The sequence below is a fragment of the Cherax quadricarinatus genome, chromosome 1 (genome assembly GCF_038502225.1).
Source record: "Cherax quadricarinatus isolate ZL_2023a chromosome 1, ASM3850222v1, whole genome shotgun sequence".
NCBI classification, from domain to species: Eukaryota; Metazoa; Arthropoda; class Malacostraca; order Decapoda; family Parastacidae; genus Cherax; species Cherax quadricarinatus.
This window is the reverse complement of record NC_091292.1, coordinates 2071921-2085634: the sequence shown is the minus strand read 5'-3', so window position 1 is coordinate 2085634 and position 13714 is coordinate 2071921. Positions and strand designations below refer to the sequence as shown.

General features: G+C 52.2%; 1 protein-coding gene across 7 annotated transcripts in view; it reads left to right on the top strand.

Moving 5' to 3' along the window:
* The window catches only part of LOC128689948 (neuronal-specific septin-3), a 199838-nt gene that overhangs the window by 16431 nt on the left and 169693 nt on the right, over positions 1-13714 (top strand). The gene's annotated exons all lie outside the window — the stretch shown is intronic.

Sequence of the window (13714 nt, the reverse complement as noted above, 5' to 3'; positions counted from 1 at the left end):
TCCTCACCTCCCACTCTCAACACAACCCTCTTCCTCACCTCCACCTCTCAACACAACCCTCTTCCTCACCTCTCCCTCTCAACACAACCCTCTTCCTCACCTCCACCTCTCAACACAACCCCCTTCCTCACCTCCACCTCTCAACACAACCCCCTTCCTCACCTCCACCTCTCAACACAACCCCCTTCCTCACCTCCACCTCTCAACACAACCCCCCTTCTCTCACCTCCCCTCTCAACACAACCCCCTTCCTCACCTCCCACCTCTCAACACAACCCCCTTCCTCACCTCCCCTCTCAACACAACCCCCTTCCTCACATCCACCTCTCAACACAACCCCCTTCCTCACCTCCCCTCTCAACACAACCCCCTTCCCCCTTCCTCACCTCCACCTCTCAACACAACCCTCTTCCTCACCTCTCCCTCTCAACACAACCCCCTTCCTCACCTCCACCTCTCAACACAACCCTCTTCCTCACCTCTCCCTCTCAACACAACCCTCTTCCTCACCTCTCCCTCTCAACACAACCCCCCTTCCTCACCTCCCCCTCTCAACACAACCCTCTTCCTCACCTCCCCCTCTCAACACAACCCTCTTCCTCACATCCACCTCTCAACACAACCCCCTTCCTCACATCCACCTCTCAACACAACCCTCTTCCTCACATCCACCTCTCAACACAACCCTCTTCCTCACCTCCCACTCTCAACACAACCCCCTTCCTCACCTCCCACTCTCAACACAACCCCCTTCCTCACCTCCCACTCTCAACACAACCCCCTTCCTCACCTCCCACTCTCAACACAACCCCCTTCCTCACCTCCCTCTCTCAACACAACCCTCTTCCTCACCTCCCACTCTCAACACAACCCCCTTCCTCACCTCCCCCTCTCAACACAACCCTCTTCCTCACCTCCCACTCTCAACACAACCCTCTTCCTCACCTCCCACTCTCAACACAACCCCCTTCCTCACCTCCCACTCTCAACACAACCCGCGTCCTCACCTCCCCTCTCAACACAACCCCCTTCCTCACCTCCCACCTCTCAACACAACCCCCTTCCTCACCTCCCCTCTCAACACAACCCCCTTCCTCACCTCCCCTCTCAACACAACCCTCTTCCTGACCTCCCACTCTCAACACATCCCTCTTCCTCACCTCTCACTCTCAACACAACCCTCTTCCTCACATCCACCTCTCAACACAACCCCCTTCCTCACATCCACCTCTCAACACAACCCTCTTCCTCACATCCACCTCTCAACACAACCCTCTTCCTCACATCCACCTCTCAACACAACCCTCTTCCTCACATCCACCTCTCAACACAACCCTCTTCCTCACATCCACCTCTCAACACAACTCCCTTCCTCACCTCCACCTCTCAACACAACCCTCTTCCTCACCTCTCCCTCTCAACACAACCCCCTTCCTCACCTCCACCTCTCAACACAACCCTCTTCCTCACCTCCACCTCTCAACACAACCCTCTTCCTCACCTCCACCTCTCAACACAACCCCCTTCCTCACCTCCACCTCTCAACACAACCCTCTTCCTCACCTCTCCCTCTCAACACAACCCCCTTCCTCACCTCCACCTCTCAACACAACCCTCTTCCTCACCTCTCCCTCTCAACACAACCCTCTTCCTCACCTCCACCTCTCAACACAACCCCCTTCCTCACCTCCACCTCTCAACACAACACTCTTCCTCACCTCCCACTCTCAACACAACCCTCTTCCTCACCTCCCCCTCTCAACACAACCCTCTTCCTCACCTCCCCCTCTCAACACAACCCTCTTCCTCACCTCCCACTCTCAACACAACCCTCTTCCTCACCTCCCCCTCTCAACACAACCCCCCTTCCTCACCTCCCTCTCTCAACACAACCCTCTTCCTCACCTCCCACTCTCAACACAACCCCCTTCCTCACCTCCCTCTCTCAACACAACCCTCTTCCTCACCTCCCTCTCTCAACACAACCCTCTTCCTCTCTCAACACAACCCCCTTCCTCACCTCCACTCTCAACACAACCCTCTTCCTCACCTCCCCCTCTCAACACAACACTCTTCCTCACCTCCCCCTCTCAACACAACCCCCTTCCTCACCTCCCACTCTCAACACAACCCTCTTCCTCACCTCCCTCTCACTTCCTCACCTCCCTCTCTCAACACAACCCTCTTCCTCACCTCCCCCTCTCAACACAACCCTCTTCCTCACCTCCCACTCTCAACACAACCCCCTTCCTCACCTCCCTCTCTCAACACAACCCTCTTCCTCACCTCCCACTCTCAACACAACACTCTTCCTCACCTCCCACTCTCAACACAACACTCTTCCTCACCTCCCACTCTCAACACAACACTCTTCCTCACCTCCCTCTCTCAACACAACCCTCTTCCTCACCTCCCCCTCTCAACACAACCCTCACTTCTCTCAACCCTCTTCCTCACATCCACCTCTCAACACAACCCTCTTCCTCACCTCCCCCTCTCAACACAACCCTCTTCCTCACCTCCCCCTCTCAACACAACCCTCTTCCTCACCTCCCCCTCTCAACACAACCCTCTTCCTCACCTCCCCCTCTCAACACAACCCTCTTCCTCACCTCCCACTCTTCCTCCCTCTCAACACAACCCTCTTCCTCACCTCCCTCTCTCAACACAACCCTCTTCCTCACCTCCCTCTCTCAACACAACCCTCTTCCTCACCTCCCTCTCTCAACACAACCCTCTTCCTCACCTCCCTCTCTCAACACAACCCTCTTCCTCACCTCCCACTCTCAACACAACCCTCTTCCTCACCTCCCTCTCTCAACACAACCCTCTTCCTCACCTCCCTCTCTCAACACAACCCCCTTCCTCACCTCCCTCTCTCAACACAACCCCCTTCCTCACCTCCCTCTCTCAACACAACCCTCTTCCTCACACCCTCTTCCTCCCCCTCTCAACACAACCCCCTTCCTCACATCCCCCTCTCAACACAACCCTCACCTCCCACTCTCAACACAACCCCCTTCCTCACCTCCCTCTCTCAACACAACCCTCTTCCTCACCTCCCTCTCTCAACACAACCCCCTTCCTCACCTCCCTCTCTCAACACAACCCTCTTCCTCACCTCCCTCTCTCAACACAACCCCCTTCCTCACCTCCCACTCTCAACACAACCCACTTCCTCACCTCCCCCTCTCAACACAACCCCCTTCCTCACCTCCCCCTCTCAACACAACCCTCTTCCTCACCTCCCCCTCTCAACACAACCCTCTTCCTCACATCCACCTCTCAACACAACCCTCTTCCTCACCTCCCCCTCTCAACACAACCCTCTTCCTCACATCCACCTCTCAACACAACCCTCTTCCTCACCTCCCCCTCTCAACACAACCCCCTTCCTCACCTCCCACTCTCAACACAACCCCCTTCCTCACCTCCCACTCTCAACACAACCCCCTTCCTCACCTCCCCCTCTCAACACAAAACTACCACGTCTCACCCTCGTTTCAACACTACCACGTTTCACCCTCGTCTTCACACTACCACGTCTCACCCTCGTTTCAACACTACCACGTTTCACCCTCGTCTTCACACTACCACGTCTCACCCTCGTCTCCACACAACCACGTCTCACCCTCGTCTTCACACTATCCCGTCTCACCCTCGTCTCCACACTACCACGTCTCACCCTCGTCTTCACACTACCACGTCTCACCCTCGTCTTCACACTACCACGTCTCACCCTCGTCTCCACACTACCACGTCTCACCCTCGTCTCCACACTACCACGTCTCTCTTTCGTGTTCACACTACCACGTCTCACCCACGTCTTCACACTACCACGTCTCACCCTCGTCTCCACACTACCACGTCTCACCCTCGTCTTCACACTTCCACGTCTCACCCTCGTCTTCACACTACCACGTCTCACCCTCGTCTCCACACTACCACGTCTCACCCTCGTCTTCACACTACCACGTCTCACCCACGTCTTCACACTACCACGTCTCACCCTCGTCTTCACACTACCACGTCTCACCCTCGTCTCCACACTTCCACGTCTCACCCTCTTCCTCACACTACCACGTCTCACCCTCGTCTCCACACTAGCACGTCTCACCCTCGTCCTCACACTACCACGTCTCACCCTCGTCTCCACACTACCACGTCTCACCCTCGTCTTCACACTACCACGTCTCTCTTTCGTCTTCACACTACCACGTCTCACCCTCGTCTTCACACTACCACGTCTCACCCTCGTCTCCACACTACCACGTCTCACCCTCGTCTTCACACTACCACGTCTCACCCTCGTCTCCACACTTCCACGTCTCACCCTCGTCCTCACACTACCACGTCTCACCCTCGTCTTCACACTACCACGTCTCACCCTCGTCTCCACACTACCACGTCTCACGTCTTCACACTACCACGTCTCTCGTCTCCACACTACCACGTCTCACCCTCGTCTTCACACTACCACGTCTCACCCTCGTCTCCACCTACCACGTCACCCTCGTCTTCACACTACCACGTCTCACCCTCGTCTTCACACTACCACGTCTCACCCTCGTCCTCACACTACCACGTCTCACCCTCGTCTCCACACTACCACGTCTCACCCTCGTCTTCACACTACCACGTCTCTCTTTCGTCTTCACACTACCACGTCTCACCATCGTCTTCACACTACCACGTCTCACCCTCGTCTCCACACTACCACGTCTCACCCTCGTCTTCACACTACCACGTCTCACCCTCGTCTTCACACTACCATGTCTCACCCTCGTCTTCACACTACCACGTCTCACCCTCGTCTCCACACTACCACGTCTCACCCTCGTCTCCACACTACCATGTCTCACCCTCGTCTTCACACTACCACGTCTCACCCTCGTCTCCACACTACCACATCTCACCCTCGTCTCCACACTACCACGTCTCACCCTCGTCTCCACACTTCCACGTCTCATTCTCGTCCTCACACTACCACGTCTCACCCTCGTCTTCACACTACCACATCTCACCCTCGTCCTCACACTACCACGTCTCACCCTCGTCTTCACACTACCACGTCTCACCCTCGTCTTCACACTACCACGTCTCACCCTCGTCTCCACACTACCACGTCTCACCCTCGTCCTCACACTACCACGTCTCACCCTCGTCTTCCACACTACCACGTCTCACCCTCGTCTTCACACTACCACGTCTCACCCTCGTCTCCACACTACCACGTCGTCTTCACACTACCACGTCTCACCCTCGTCTTCACACTACCACGTCTCACCCTCGTCTTCACACTACCACGTCTCACCCTCGTCTTCACACTACCACGTCTCACCCTCGTCTTCACACTACCACGTCTCACCCTCGTCTCCACACTACCACGTCTCACCCTCGTCTTCACACTACCACGTCTCACCCTCGTCTCCACACTACCACGTCTCACCCTCGTCTCCACACTACCACGTCTCACCCTCGTCTTCACACTACCATGTCTCACCCTCGTCTCCACACTACCACGTCTCACCCTCGTCTCCACACTACCACGTCTCACCCTCGTCTTCACACTACCACGTCTCACCCTCGTCTTCACACTACCACGTCTCACCCTCGTCTTCACACTACTATGTCTCACCCTCGTCTCCACACTACCACGGCTCACCGTCGTCTCCACACTACCACGTCTCACCCTCGTCTTCACACTACCACGTCTCACCCTCGTCTCCACACTACCACATCTCACCATCGTCTCCACACTACCACGTCTCACCCTCGTCTCCACACTTCCACGTCTCATTCTCGTCCTCACACTACCACGTCTCACCCTCGTCTTCACACTACCACGTCTCACCCTCGTCTCCACACTACCACGTCTCACCCTCGTCTTCACACTACCACGTCTCACCCTCGTCTCCACACTACCACGTCTCTCTTTCGTCTCCACACTACCACGTCTCACCCTCGTCTTCACACTTCCACGTCTCACCCTCGTCTTCACACTACCACATCTCACCCTCGTCTTCACACTACCACATCTCACCCTCGTCTTCACACTACCACGTCTCACCCTCGTCTTCACACTACCACGTCTCACCCTCATCTCCACACTACCACGTCTCACCCTCGTCTCCACACTACCACATCTCACCATCGTCTCCACACTACCATGTCTCACCCTCGTCTTCACAATACCACGTCTCACCCTCGTCTTCACACTACCACGTCTCACCCTCGTCTCCACACTACCACATTTCACCCTCGTCTCCACACTACCACGTCTCACCCTCGTCTCCACACTTCCACGTCTCATTCTCGTCCTCACACTACCACGTCTCACCCTCGTCTTCACACTACCACATCTCACCCTCGTCCTCACACTACCACGTCTCACCCTCGTCTTCACACTACCACGTCTCACCCTCGTCTTCACACTACCACGTCTCACCCTCGTCTCCACACTACCACGTCTCACCCTCGTCTCCACACTACCACGTCTCACCCTCGTCCTCACACTACCACGTCTCACCCTCGTCTTCACACTACCACGTCTCATCCTCGTCCTCACACTACCACGTCTCACCCTCGTCTCCACACTACCACGTCTCACCCTCGTCTTCACACTACCACGTCTCACCCTCGTCTCCACACTACCACGTCTCACCCTCGTCTCCACACTTCCACGTCTCACCCTCGTCCTCACACTACCACGTCTCACCCTCGTCTTCACACTACCACGTCTCACCCTCGTCTCCACACTACCACGTCTCACCCTCGTCCTCACACTACCACGTCTCACCCTCGTCTTCACACTACCACGTCTCACCCTCGTCTTCACACTACCACGTCTCACCCTCGTCTCCACACTACCACGTCTCACCCTCGTCTTCACACTACCACGTCTCACCCTCGTCTTCACACTACCACGTCTCACCCTCGTCTTCACACTACCACGTCTCACCCTCGTCTTCACACTACCACGTCTCACCCTCGTCTTCACACTACCACGTCTCACCCTCGTCTCCACACTACCACGTCTCACCCTCGTCTTCACACTACCACGTCTCCACACTACCACGTCTCACCCTCGTCTTCACACTACCACGTCTCACCCTCGTCTCCACACTACCACGTCTCACCCTCGTCTCCACACTACCACGTCTCACCCTCGTCTTCACACTACCACGTCTCACCCTCGTCTTCACACTACCACGTCTCACCCTCGTCTTCACACTACCACGTCTCACCCTCGTCTTCACACTACCACGTCTCACCCTCGTCTCCACACTACCACGTCTCACCCTCGTCTCCACACTACCACGTCTCACCCTCGTCTCCACACTACCACGTCTCACCCTCGTCTTCACACTACCACGTCTCACCCTCGTCTCCACACTACCACGTCTCACCCTCGTCGTCTTCACACTACCACGTCTCACCCTCGTCCTCACACTACCACGTCTCACACACTACCACGTCTCACCCTCGTCTCACACTACCACGTCTCACCCTCGTCTCCACACTACCACGTCTCACCCTCGTCTCCACACTACCACGTCTCACCCTCGTCTTAACACTACCACGTCTCACCCTCGTCTTCACACTACCACGTCTCACCCTCGTCTCCACACTACCACGTCTCAAACTCGTCTTCACACTACCACGTCTCACCCTCGTCTCCACACTACCACGTCTCACCCTCGTCTTCACACTACCACGTCTCACCCTCGTCTCCACACTACCACGTCTCACCCTCGTCTTCACACTACCACGTCTCACCCTCGTCTTCACACTACCATGTCTCACCCTCGTCTCCACACTACCACGTCTCACCCTCGTCTCCACACTACCACGTCTCACCCTCGTCTTCACACTACCATGTCTCACCCTCGTCTCCACACTACCACGTCTCACCGTCGTCTCCACACTACCACGTCTCACCCTCGTCTTCACACTACCATGTCTCACCCTCGTCTTCACACTACCACGTCTCACCCTCGTCTTCACACTACCACGTCTCACCCTCGTCTCCACACTACCACGTCTCACCCTCGTCTCCACACTACCACGTCTCACCCTCGTCCTCACACTACCACGTCTCACCCTCGTCTCCACACTACCACGTCTCACCCTCGTCCTCACACTACCACGTCTCACCCTCGTCTTCACACTACCACGTCTCACCCTCGTCTTCACACTACCACGTCTCATCTTCGTCTCCACACTACCACGTCTCACCCTGGTCTCCACACTACCACGTCTCACCCTCATCTCCACACTACCACGTCTCACCCTCGTCTTCACACTACCACGTCTCATCCTCGTCTCCACACTACCACGTCTCACCCTGGTCTCCACACTACCACGTCTCACCCTGGTCTCCACACTACCACGTCTCACCCTCGTCTTCACACTACCACGTCTCACCCTCGTCTCCACACTACCACGTCTCACCCTCGTCTCCACACTACCACGTCTCACCCTGGTCTCCACACTACCACGTCTCACCCTCGTCTTCACACTACCACGTCTCACCCTCGTCTCCACACTACCACGTCTCACCCTCGTCCTCACACTACCACGTCTCACCCTGTTCTCCACACTACCACGTCTCACACTCGTCTTCACACTACCACGTCTCACCCTCGTCTCCACACTACCACGTCTCACACTCGTCTCCACACTACCACGTCTCACCCTCGTCTCCACACTACCACGTCTCACCCTCGTCTTCACACTACCACGTCTCACCCTCGTCTTCACACTACCACGTCTCACCCTCGTCTTCACACAACCACGTCTCACCCTCGTCTCCACACTACCACGTCTCACCCTCGTCTCCACACTACCACGTCTCACCCTCGTCTCCACACTACCACGTCTCACCCTCGTCTCCACACTACCACGTCTCACCCTCGTCCTCACACTACCACGTCTCACCCTCGTCTCCACACTACCACGTCTCACCCTCGTCTCCACACTACCACGTCTCAACCTCGTCTCCACACTACCACGTCTCACCCTCGTCTCCACACTACCACGTCTCACCCTCGTCTGCACACTACCACGTCTCACCCTCGTCTCCACACTACCACGTCTCACCCTCGTCTCCACACTACCACGTCTCACCCTCGTCTCCACACTACCACGTCTCACCCTCGTCTCCACACTACCACGTCTCACCCTCGTCTGCACACTACCACGTCTCACCCTCGTCTCCACACTACCACGTCTCACCCTCGTCTCCACACTACCACGTCTCACCCTCGTCTCCACACTACCACGTCTCACCCTCGTCTCTCCACAATTCTCTCCTCCCTCACCAATGATTCACCACACTGCCAGTTGACTATTGGATCCACTTGGCTGTTGCACTCTGCCAGCACATCCTCATAGCTGTCACAGCTTGGTTGGTCCAACTCTCTCTCTCTTACCGGGTTCCTCTTGAATATGTAAGGTAGTTATAGCGATGATTGTTAAATGTGCTGTTGAAGAGTCTAGGTGTCTGAATGTTAGTGTGACGGTAGAGTACATGTTAGTGTGATGGCAGAGTACATGTTAGTGTGACGGTAGAGTACATGTTAGTGTGACGGCAGAGTACATGTTAGTGTGACGGCAGAGTACATGTTAGTGTGATGGATGAGTACATGTTAGTGTGACGGCAGAGTACATGTTAGTGTGACGGCAGAGTACATGTTAGTGTGACGGCAGAGTACATGTTAGTGTGACGGCAGAGTACATGTTAGTGTGACGGCAGAGTACATGTTAGTGTGACGGCAGAGTACATGTTAGTGTGATGGCAGAGTACATGTTAGTGTGACGGCAGAGTACATGTTAGTGTGACGGCAGAGTACATGTTAGTGTGATGGCAGAGTACATGTTAGTGTGATGGAAGAGTACATGTTAGTGTGACGGCAGAGTACATGTTAGTGTGACGGTAGAGTACATGTTAGTGTGACGGCAGAGTACATGTTAGTGTGACGGCAGAGTACATGTTAGTGTGACGGCAGAGTACATGTTAGTGTGATGGAAGAGTACATGTTAGTGTGACGGCAGAGTACATGTTAGTGTGACGGCAGAGTACATGTTAGTGTGACGGCAGAGTACATGTTAGTGTGACGGCAGAGTACATGTTAGTGTGACGGCAGAGTACATGTTAGTGTGATGGCAGAGTACATGTTAGTGTGACGGCAGAGTACATGTTAGTGTGACGGCAGAGTACATGTTAGTGTGACGGCAGAGTACATGTTAGTGTGATGGTAGAGTACATGTTAGTGTGATGGTAGAGTACATGTTAGTGTGATGGCAGAGTACATGTTAGTGTGATGGATGAGTACATGTTAGTGTGACGGCAGAGTACATGTTAGTGTGATGGTAGAGTACATGTTAGTGTGATGGTAGAGTACATGTTAGTGTGATGGCAGAGTACATGTTAGTGTGATGGATGAGTACATGTTAGTGTGACGGCAGAGTACATGTTAGTGTGATGGATGAGTACATGTTTAGTGTGACGGCAGAGTACATGTTAGTGTGACGGCAGAGTACATGTTAGTGTGATGGTAGAGTACATGTTAGTGTGATGGTAGAGTACATGTTAGTGTGATGGCAGAGTACATGTTAGTGTGATGGATGAGTACATGTTAGTGTGACGGCAGAGTACATGTTAGTGTGATGGATGAGTACATGTTTAGTGTGACGGCAGAGTACATGTTAGTGTGACGGCAGAGTACATGTTAGTGTGACGGCAGAGTACATGTTAGTGTGATGGTAGAGTACATGTTAGTGTGATGGCAGAGTACATGTTAGTGTGATGGCAGAGTACATGTTAGTGTTATGGATGAGTACATGTTAGTGTGACGGCAGAGTACATGTTAGTGTGATGGATGAGTACATGTTAGTGTGACGGCAGAGTACATGTTAGTGTGACGGTAGAGTACATGTTAGTGTGACGGCAGAGTACATGTTAGTGTGACGGCAGAGTACATGTTAGTGTGATGGCAGAGTACATGTTAGTGTGATGGATGAGTACATGTTAGTGTGATGGCAGAGTACATGTTAGTGTGATGGATGAGTATATGTTAGTGTGATGGATGAGTACATGTTAGTGTGATGGAAGAGTACATGTTAGTGTGATGGCAGAGTACATGTTAGTGTGATGGCAGAGTACATGTTAGTGTGATGGAAGAGTACATGTTAGTGTGACGGCAGAGTACATGTTAGTGTGATGGTAGAGTACATGTTAGTGTGATGGCAGAGTACATGTTAGTGTGATGGCAGAGTACATGTTAGTGTGACGGCAGAGTACATGTTAGTGTGATGGCAGAGTACATGTTAGTGTGACGGCAGAGTACATGTTAGTGTGACGGCAGAGTACATGTTAGTGTGATGGCAGAGTACATGTTAGTGTGATGGAAGAGTACATGTTAGTGTGATGGAAGAGTACATGTTAGTGTGATGGAAGAGTACATGTTAGTGTGATGGAAGAGTACATGTTAGTGTGATGGAAGAGTACATGTTAGTGTGATGGCAGAGTACATGTTAGTGTGACGGCAGAGTACATGTTAGTGTGATGGAAGAGTACATGTTAGTGTGATGGAAGAGTACATGTTAGTGTGATGGCAGAGTACATGTTAGTGTGATGGCAGAGTACATGTTAGTGTGATGGCAGAGTACATGCTAGTGTGATGGAAGAGTACATGTTAGTGTGATGGAAGAGTACATGTTAGTGTGATGGAAGAGTACATGTTAGTGTGATGGCAGAGTACATGTTAGTGTGACGGCAGAGTACATGTTAGTGTGATGGAAGAGTACATGTTAGTGTGATGGAAGAGTACATGTTAGTGTGATGGCAGAGTACATGTTAGTGTGATGGCAGAGTACATGTTAGTGTGATGGCAGAGTACATGCTAGTGTGATGGAAGAGTACATGTTAGTGTGATGGTAGAGTACATGTTAGTGTGACGGCAGAGTACATGTTAGTGTGATGGCAGAGTACATGTTAGTGTGACGGCAGAGTACATGTTAGTGTGATGGTAGAGTACATGTTAGTGTGATGGAAGAGTACATGTTAGTGTGATGGCAGAGTACATGTTAGTGTGATGGCAGAGTACATGTTAGTGTGATGGAAGAGTACATGTTAGTGTGATGGAAGAGTACATGTTAGTGTGATGGCAGAGTACATGTTAGTGTGATGGCAGAGTACATGTTAGTGTGATGGCAGAGTACATGTTAGTGTGATGGAAGAGTACATGTTAGTGTGATGGAAGAGTACATGTTAGTGTGATGGAAGAGTACATGTTAGTGTGATGGCAGAGTACATGTTAGTGTGACGGCAGAGTACATGTTAGTGTGATGGAAGAGTACATGTTAGTGTGATGGAAGAGTACATGTTAGTGTGATGGCAGAGTACATGTTAGTGTGATGGCAGAGTACATGTTAGTGTGATGGCAGAGTACATGCTAGTGTGATGGAAGAGTACATGTTAGTGTGATGGAAGAGTACATGTTAGTGTGATGGAAGAGTACATGTTAGTGTGATGGCAGAGTACATGTTAGTGTGATGGATGAGTACATGTTAGTGTGACGGCAGAGTACATGTTAGTGTGATGGATGAGTACATGTTAGTGTGACGGCAGAGTACATGTTAGTGTGACGGTAGAGTACATGTTAGTGTGACGGCAGAGTACATGTTAGTGTGACGGCAGAGTACATGTTAGTGTGATGGCAGAGTACATGTTAGTGTGATGGATGAGTACATGTTAGTGTGATGGCAGAGTACATGTTAGTGTGATGGATGAGTACATGTTAGTGTGATGGATGAGTACATGTTAGTGTGATGGAAGAGTACATGTTAGTGTGATGGCAGAGTACATGTTAGTGTGATGGCAGAGTACATGTTAGTGTGATGGAAGAGTACATGTTAGTGTGATGGCAGAGTACATGTTAGTGTGATGGCAGAGTACATGTTAGTGTGATGGCAGAGTACATGTTAGTGTGATGGCAGAGTACATGTTAGTGTGATGGCAGAGTACATGTTAGTGTGATGGCAGAGTACATGTTAGTGTGATGGCAGAGTACATGTTAGTGTGTGTGATGGCAGAGTACATGTTAGTGGCAGAGTACATGTTATGGAAGAGTACATGTTAGTGTGATGGCAGAGTACATGTTAGTGTGATGGAAGGTACATGTTAGTGTGATGGCAGAGTACATGTTAGTGTGGAAGAGTACATGTTAGTGTGATGGCAGAGTACATGTTAGTGTGATGGCAGAGTACGGTACATGTTAGTGTGATGGCAGAGTACATGTTAGTGTGATGGCAGAGTACATGTTAGTGTGATGGAAGAGTACAGTGTGATGGAAGAGTACATGTTAGTGTGATGGAAGAGTACATGTTAGTGTGATGGAAGAGTACATGTTAGTGTGATGGAAGAGTACATGTTAGTGTGATGGAAGAGTACATGTTAGTGTGATGGAAGAGTACATGTTAGTGTGATGGCAGAGTACATGTTAGTGTGATGGCAGAGTACATGTTAGTGTGATGGCAGAGTACATGTTAGTGTGATGGAAGAGTACATGTTAGTGTGATGGAAGAGTACATGTTAGTGTGATGGAAGAGTACATGTTAGTGTGATGGAAGAGTACATGTTAGTGTGATAGAAGAGTACATGTTAGTGTGATGGCAGGGTACATATTAGTGTGATGGAAGAGTACATGTT